The 8456-nt window shown below is 39.6% G+C and overlaps 1 long non-coding RNA gene across 1 annotated transcript; it reads left to right on the top strand.

Annotated features, from left to right (window-relative positions):
- The first annotated feature begins 1371 nt into the window (after nt 1-1371).
- On the top strand, nt 1372-8116 carry LOC103471821 (uncharacterized). The gene is made up of 3 exons (XR_534725.1): nt 1372-1409; nt 7586-7791; nt 7885-8116. It is a non-coding gene; the product is annotated as an uncharacterized LOC103471821 (long non-coding RNA).
- The last annotated feature ends 340 nt before the right edge of the window (nt 8117-8456 follow it).

Raw genomic sequence — 8456 nt, 5'->3', positions numbered from 1 at the left:
TCCTGTGGGTGAAACAATCCCAAGTAAATGAAAATGTTTCTCTTCTCCTCTGTTTGATCTCAGAGGACCCAACAGCAACAAGATCCCAGTTTCCACAGCTTCCTTTGTCCTGCTGAATTCACCATCCTGTCTCCTAATGAGACATTCTGCTCCAACTGCATCGATCAGTAAAAACAAGTTAATCTGTTCTGGGTTTTTGTTTATATCATGAATGCAAACTACCCTGACAGACCCTGAAATAAAACCCAGTCGAATCAACTCCCTTTATTAAAACTCAGTCAGTGTGCAGAGTCAAACTGAAATCAGGATACTGGTGTATGTGCAGCTGTTCTGTTTCTGGCCTCAGAGGTTCTTCAGAAAACAACCAGCATCATGAAAACCACAGAAAAGCAGAAGTTATAAAACATTCACCAAGCTTAAATATATCACCTGTTTTAAAAGGATCAGAGAATTAGATTATGGTTCAGAGAGTCAACCAGGAAGCTGGAGGAGATGCTGTTGATAGGATTACTTAACTAGTTATGCATTCCACAAATCTGGTGTTTATGCAAGAGCAGAAAGACTATTGGGTTTTTATAAGGCACACATCAAACATATGGAAGGTCAAACAAAGCTAAAAATGGGCTTTTTGTGTTTTGCAAAGAGAATTAGGAAATAATTAAATCTTTAGATGTGTAAAGCTGGTAGATCTGCACCTTGAAGATCTGCTGCTGCAACAGCAGTAACTTCACAATGTTGTGTTACTTTCTGTTGGACAGAAAATCACAATAAAATACATGAAAACTGTGGGATGGCATGATGAAACATTGTTTTAAGGGTAAGAATACATTTGTAAGCCAAAGTAACTTCATAACAACAGATCAGATCATATATCTGCAGTGAATCCCTCTTCAAGTGGAAACACTCAGAAGGAGGAAGACTAATTACAGCTCCTAAACATCATGGATAGATGAGGTCTTTTACTTCATTATTTTCTGATCAATTAATCAAGTAAATGGCTTCTAATTGATTCCTCATGTAGCATTGTAATTAGAAGTTGTTCCTTTCCAAGTCTACATCACACATACAAAGAGGTTTCAGTCCAACAGGCCATCATAAGGCTGCTAACCAAATTAACCCGTTACATTCTGGGGAAACGGACACTGGAGAGATTAAAGGTGCAAAAAGGCTGATAGTAAAATCTTCTTCAGTGTAGAAAAGTAATTTTTAACTTTTTGCCAAAATGAATACTCTTTAATAGAAATTTCTTTTATTTCTATTTCTTTAATAGAAATAGAAAATGTGTAGGAAGCCAGTTCTTAGAGTTGTTACCAAGGTTACTTACAATTTAAAAAAGACCTGAGACAGAAGTGTAAGCTGTGCTGTTAGGAGTCAGACTGGACTGAACCGCTGCTGCCCTGAACCTCATGGTAATAATTTATTTATTTTCTTTTAAAATTGTGTTATGTTTGGTAGTTTATTTTTTTTTAAAAAAGTGTGTTTTGCTTAAAATATTTGAAATTGTTAACTCATAAAAAACACAACAACATCTGCATAAAGTATGTATGGGTTACCTGGACAACAAATATCCTGAGAAAGTGACTGAAGTTTTATTTGTTTATGAAATGTACCATGGCCTTAATGATTCCCAAACTTCACAGACGTTTAAATGAGGTCTTATCCACAGCATTAAAGTCTCATATATGGATAATGATTTTAGTCATGGTCCTAATGAGGCTCCATCTCTCCTTCTATCTGCTGCTCTGAGCAGGACTGAAATGTCTCCACAGACGTCAACTTGGAGTGGCATGAAATTGTGTGTGGACGTCTGAACTGGAATCCTAATGACTTCTGTGATTGCTTGATGTTTTCTAGGAGGTAACAATCTGTGGTTTTCATGTGTTCACATCTGACAAATGGCTTCCATTCATATTAGATCGTTTAGAGTGAATCATATTTACTGTGGTAATATTTATAATATAGTACAAGTTAAAATACATGGTGTGGGTCAGAGGTTTAAATCTCCTCATGGTATAAATGTAATATTTATTCAAGTCTTTAAGATGCATATAAAACTCTTTTTTTCACAGCAGAACGATAACACAGAGTTTGGTTACTAGATTGGGAGCAAGGAGCAGCTGTGAGGGGAGACCAGGCAGGCAGGCTGAGGGAGGGAGGGAGAGTAACGAACACGAGGAGCTGAATCCAGGCTGGAAACAAGAAAACAATCAACAATGTTTTCTGAAATAAGGAATATAAAATATTGAACCTGTTCACCATGTTAAATCTGCACTGTTGCCAGTGAAGAAAACCCCACCGCATGATGCTGCCAGCCACCAGGCTGACAGTTGGTACAGTATACAGGTCTGAAAGTCCTAACATGTTGGGAGTTGGATGAATTTGGGTTTTCAAAGACAAGAATCTAAAATGCTAAAGAATCTGATTTTGGAATAAAAACATTCTAAAATTAAAACCTCGGGAATATTCCTGAAAATTAAATAGATCTGATTAAAAGCTGTGACTGTGCAAATTCAAATAGCAAATATCCAGGCAGAATTATGCACAATATGGACATAGATTATAACCATATATACTCAGTTATTATTCCAATAACCCACTGTACAGTGTGAAACACATTATATCGACTAATTATACAATGACTGATGTTTTCAAGCCTTTATTTATGTGAACTATGATGGTTCTTTGCATACAGCGAGTGGAAAGTTAAAAACATATATATTACAGAACTGTGGACATGGTGAAAAGTATATTTAATACTTAAAGGTACTTTTAAGAATGTAAAGGTGGATGTCTTAGGAATAGAAAGTTTTGTGCTGCTCATCATTTTTCCATAACAATAAAAACAGCCTTAGCCATATTTGCTAAATGACTAAAAGTCTGTATTCTACACCTCAACTTCAGGTTAAACTTACAGCATAAATGAATTTGTGCATCTTTCCTCTAAAGGATGACCAGTAACTGCAGGAAGACAGAGCTGAATGGTAGCATACGATCTGAGAGTGTTCAATTACTGTCACCACAGGTGTTCTCTGGGCTCAGGATGAGAGAAAATGGAGCAAACCACTGTCAGGACTTAGTGTTAGACGGCACGTACAGCCTGCCAACCAAAGCAAAGGAAGGGATAGTGAGCTGAATCCCAACACCTGGCTCTAATGAGATTGGCATGCACACCCCGCAGACATTAGCTTCATCTCAGCCGTGTGAAATGTAGATTCTTGGAGATGGCAAAACCGACAGGATTAGCTTCTTTTGTGCTCCTACTGTATTTTCCAGTAGTGCGGCGTTCCGTCTACCCCACACAATTATCAGAACCGCAGGCTCAGAAAACCCTTCACTGTCAGGCTGTTTAGAATCTGGAGGAGTGAACTGTTCATATCCAATCACGCAGCGCAGCGGCCATTTGTTGCTGTTTGTCTTTTCACAGCTCTTCCTGATTGGTGCTGTGCCTCATGGTGAATCTGTTTTTTCACAAGATGCTATGCTCAACATCAAGCAATTAAAACTTTAATTAGGCTGAAATGAGAAACTGTCTCTGATGCTTAATTTCTCATTTACTCATGTAGGAGAGAGGCTATGAAGTTTCATTAAGCTTTGCCCACCAGGATACAATGTAGATCTGCTACTAGAGTCAGACAAACTTGCATCAAAACTTTTTTTTATATCTTATTTGAGATTTAAGATTAAGAAAACACAAGCATACAGTGTGAATTAAACCGTTTCAGGTTATTGAGTTTCGGCAGCATCAGAGATTTCCTCGTTGAAAAATTTGCACTTGCGCTTAAAGTAAAACCTAAATGAAAAGTTAATACATAAAAGCAGAACATGTCTACAAAATCAGTGAGTTTAAAATAAAGTCTTCATGAACATTTGTCTTTAAACTTTGCAAGCTTTTCTTTTTCTGTGTATCTTCTGTGGTGCATCGGTTTGGAATAATTCTCCTTAAATTTCTAAAACCATTAGGAACTCTTGGGCAAACGGATCAATTGATTTAATCCATGAGGACTTTCAGGAAACCCAGAGCCTGCTTTGGTTTGTCTGGCCAGCCTGAGATAAGGAAACTAAATATAAACTCAGCTCTGTTATAAACTGAGCTGTACGCCGTTTTTGCTCCCAGATACAGAAACTGTAATGCAAACCAATTATCTACATGCATGTTCTCTCTTTTAACAAAGCTCCAACCTGAATATTGATGCAGTCTGGTGCATCTGAATTTACATTTTACTGTGGGACACTGAATACAAAGCGGACTGGATTCTTTCATTTTTAAGGCTGACTCATACTTTTCAGGTTCAAGGACTGTACCTACTGTTGCATAGCTTCAAAAGATTTTGGGGTGATGAAAGTGATAATCTGCTTTCGACTCTCTGCCAACTGTGCTTGTTTCTTGGACCGAACAGGCTCCCTTTTGAATCAAAAATGAGGATTGCTTTCTTGTCACTGTCTGCCAGTCAACATGGTAAAGTGTTTGACTTATGATTGGACTCCCCTCTTAAGATTGAGCAACTGAACTCACAGGGCTAAACAAACCACCAGCAGCCTGAGGAGTCCATCAGTATTCTGCTCTCACACTTGAACGCAGCAACACGCCGGTCTGTTCGCTTTCTCACAATCCCACACCGCCTTGCAGATTGTTAGTATTCTTTGTGCTGAAATCTGGTTTGCCCTGTATGTCACAGCTGGCATGTCTTCCTGTTATGTCTCTATGCTCCTGCTGCAGTTAGGGGCGGTTCAAGCTGAAGGAAGGAAACAGAATAACTGAGGTAATTGAGTTAATTTGTCTGACTACACAGGTGTCACCGAGCCTGACTGTAAAAAATATTGGCAAATCAAAACATGTGGGAGCTTGAATACTTAGTAAACATGAACAGCTTATGAATTATTCCTGCCATTCAGCTGACTTGAGGTGAATTTTGGAGCATGCTCTCATTTAATATGCAGCCCTCATATTCCTCACACTGTTTCTGGATTTATATGTTTCTTCAAGATTTAAAAGTGATGCATAAACTGAGAGGGTGAAAAGCTCGGTCATCCGGGAAGGACTCAGAGTAGAGCCGCTGCTCCTCCACGTCGAGAGGAGCCAGTTGAGGCTCGGCCATCTGGTCAGGATGGACGCCTCCCTGGTGAGGTGTTCCGGGCACGTCCCACCGAGAGGAGGCCTCGGGGAAGACCCAGGACACGCTGGAGGRACGATGTCTCTCGGCTGGCCTGGGAACGTCTTGGGATTCCTGGAGGAGCTGGAAGAAGTGGCTGGGGAGGGAAGTCTGGGCCTCCCTTCTGAAGCTGCTGCCCCCGCGACCCGACCCCGGATAAGATGGAGAAAATGGATGGATGGATGGATGGATGGCATAAACTCACCAAACACATTATTGGGTACACCTGAATACTGCTTAACACAAACAGCAAATCAGCCAATCAGATCACAACAACTGCATTTTAGATTAATTCAGGCGTCTGGATGTGGTGATGATGACAGGCAGCTGAGCATCCAAATGCAGAAGAAAGATTAAATGATGTTAAACCTGACTGATTGCTTTAAATGTTGATCAACTGGGATCTTTATGTAGAACTATCTATGTCATGCAAAATCCACATTTTTACATTTTGTTGTCTGCTGGAGTGCAGTAAAGTTGTCACAAAAAGGTCACAGGATCCAAATGCATATTTTTCAATCTGTTCAGTTTTTTCTATTTTGTATTACATTGTTTGAACTATTGCGTCACAGTGTTTGCTGCACAACTGTGAATCCAGCATTTTCATGTCTCACAGTGTTTTTACAGTCCAAGTTCAAGGATGCTGAAGCTACAAATGAATAAGTGAAAATGTTTCAACCCACACGGCTCGTCTCACCGTCCCGTAGCGTCAGGGCGCTGAAGCAAGGGCTTCATTCACATTTACAGGTAAAATAGAGTTTAACCAGGGACTTCGAAGAGGTTCTCCCCCAGTATAGAGATTCAAAATAGATTACAGTATCAAGAAAGATTTTCAGAAAGACTTGGTCTGGTTGAGGGTCACTTCCTTCTGTCAGCAATGAGGTAAGCAGCAGGTAATGCTAAATGAAAATCTTTAATGAAGACATGAATTCATTGTGTTGACATTCTGGTTTTGATAGCATTAGCATCGAGCCTCTGCTTCTGTTAGCGCTGTGTGCTAGCTGTTAGCTTCTTGAGGACAGAACTGCACTGCGTGTTTTGGATATTATTATAGCACAAACATTTTTTCAGTGTTTTTTCCATGTTTGTCTTGGGGAATACGTGATCCAAATGCATTCAGAGATAGATAATCGTATCTCTGCTATAAACCTACAAAAATAGCCGGACGGAGTTTAGTGAAACACTCTACGACCTGAAGGTGTGTGAAGTGGCTATTCACACTTCAGGAGACGGCATCAAAAACAAGTTGCTCTCACCTCAGAAGACAAGTGAAATAATCTGTGGAGCTACAATAACGGGGAATTCAGTTCCTCTTTATAGACCCCAACTGAATGATTTAAACCTGAAAAGGAAGGATTTAAAAGTATTATAAGTCCACTTTAAAGATAATGGTTCAGGGAAGAGGAAATATCCAGTGAGCAGAAGCCGTGTGGGTAAGAAACGCCTGGTTTCCGTAGAGCTGAGAGGAGAAAGGAAACAACAGAACACAATCTCCAAACTCACAGTTCAGGTCAACTTTGCAGCCGATGGGCCACCAGACAGCAGAGCCACTCCTGTCAACAAGGACCTGAGACTGCAATTCACTCAAATTGGGCAAAATTGAACAGTAACATTGTACATTGCCTGATCTAATAAGTCTCATTTTCAGCTGTAATATTTCGATAGAAGGATTAGAATCTGGTGTGAATAACATGAAACACGTCAATAGTTCAGGATGGTAAATATGCTTTTTTAACCTTTTGTCTCATCAAACTTTTGCTTAGAGAAAACTGATAAAATTAGATTTTTCAGTGAAACCAGAGCCGTCACTGTTTTTAGAAATTAAGTTTAAAACTTTACGTCAGAACATGATGATTCATTTAAAAGCTTTTTTTTTCTCGTCTTCCAGACAAAAAAACGGACTTGAATGTTAACGTAAAAGTTTAGACTTAATTAGGCAACATTTGCTATGTAGATTAAAACATGAACACAATGAATAAATGGTAAAGTTACATTACGCAGCACATTCAAGGCTGACTCCCAACCTTCAGTCTGAACCTTCAAAGTGTTTCCAACTTTTCTAAACCCCTCAGGGGTTCAGGTCTGCTTCTTTCTTTCTTTGGTGAATTTTAAAGGATAATCACCCTGTTAGTCATTACAACTTCCTCTAAATATCAGTGGTGCATTTCATGAAACCAGTTCTGAAGTTTATTGAATCTGAACACAGAGTTAGAGAGGAAGATTGATTTCTGTCTGACGGAGTTGAAATAAGAGAAATTCTCTTTGAACAAAGACCAACATCAGTATTTTCTTTCAAATACTGCATTTACTAGTTTGAAAATGTTAATGAGAAATAAATCTTGATTTCTGAAAATGACAATGAAAAAAGCTAATAATTATGTGAAAACCACCAAGAACTAACGTGAGTCAAACGTACGTCTCTATGTGGGCTTCAGGTTATCACAACACAAACATCACTGATCAAATGAACAACCAGACTGTAGTGATGGATGGATGAACAGTAGTTCTCTTCTGGCTTCAAGCCTGGCTGCAGATTCCTGGTTGGATTTAAGTCTGAACTTTGACTAGGCCATCCTAACAGATGAAACTGCTCTGATCTAAACTTCATTGTAGCTCTGGCTGCATGTTGTTCTGCTGGAAGGTGAGCCTTACTGCAGTTTGTTGTGTCTTCTTTGACTTGAGGCAAACTGCCAACAGCACCTTTCATGGGTTTCTTTCTGCCTCTCTTCTGTAGAGGTCAGGGCCTCCAGAGGCGGCTCCTGGCCGGGTCTCTGATCAATGCTCTGCCTCCACACACACACTCAGTTCAGATGAATGATTGATTATTGGTGGGATTACAGTTTCACCGTCTTCTCTTCATATCCCGATGACGTTTGGAACAGAGCTCTCTGAGATGTTCAAAGCTTAGGAAATCATTTCATCAGGTAATTTAAATAACTTTATATTTGAAACCTTCACAGACAACCAGACTGTTGCTTTGCGGTTGTTTCTCACAGAAGGTCAGTTACTGACCAGCGATCGCTTGCTTGAGGCCTGGACTCTGTTGAAGTTTTAAACAATTGGATCTGATTTTACCCAAATGCTAACGTTTAGCCATAATGCATGTAACACATTATCTCGACCACAAAGGAAGCTAAGCTATGATGCTTATCAGAAACTGAAAATTTCTACTGCAAAGAGAGAAATGCTGGGCCAGTAATAAGATGTCATAAACTTTCTGTTTGCTCTGACTGACCGCTCAGGATTTGGAGCCGTTTCCAACACAGATTGAATATTTTCCTCTGCTGAACTCCAGACTACAGTTCT

The sequence above is a fragment of the Poecilia reticulata genome, linkage group LG10, assembly GCF_000633615.1.
Source record: "Poecilia reticulata strain Guanapo linkage group LG10, Guppy_female_1.0+MT, whole genome shotgun sequence".
NCBI lineage: Eukaryota > Metazoa > Chordata > Actinopteri > Cyprinodontiformes > Poeciliidae > Poecilia > Poecilia reticulata.
Note: the sequence above shows the minus strand (reverse complement) of the source record. Positions and strands in the feature narration are given on the sequence as shown.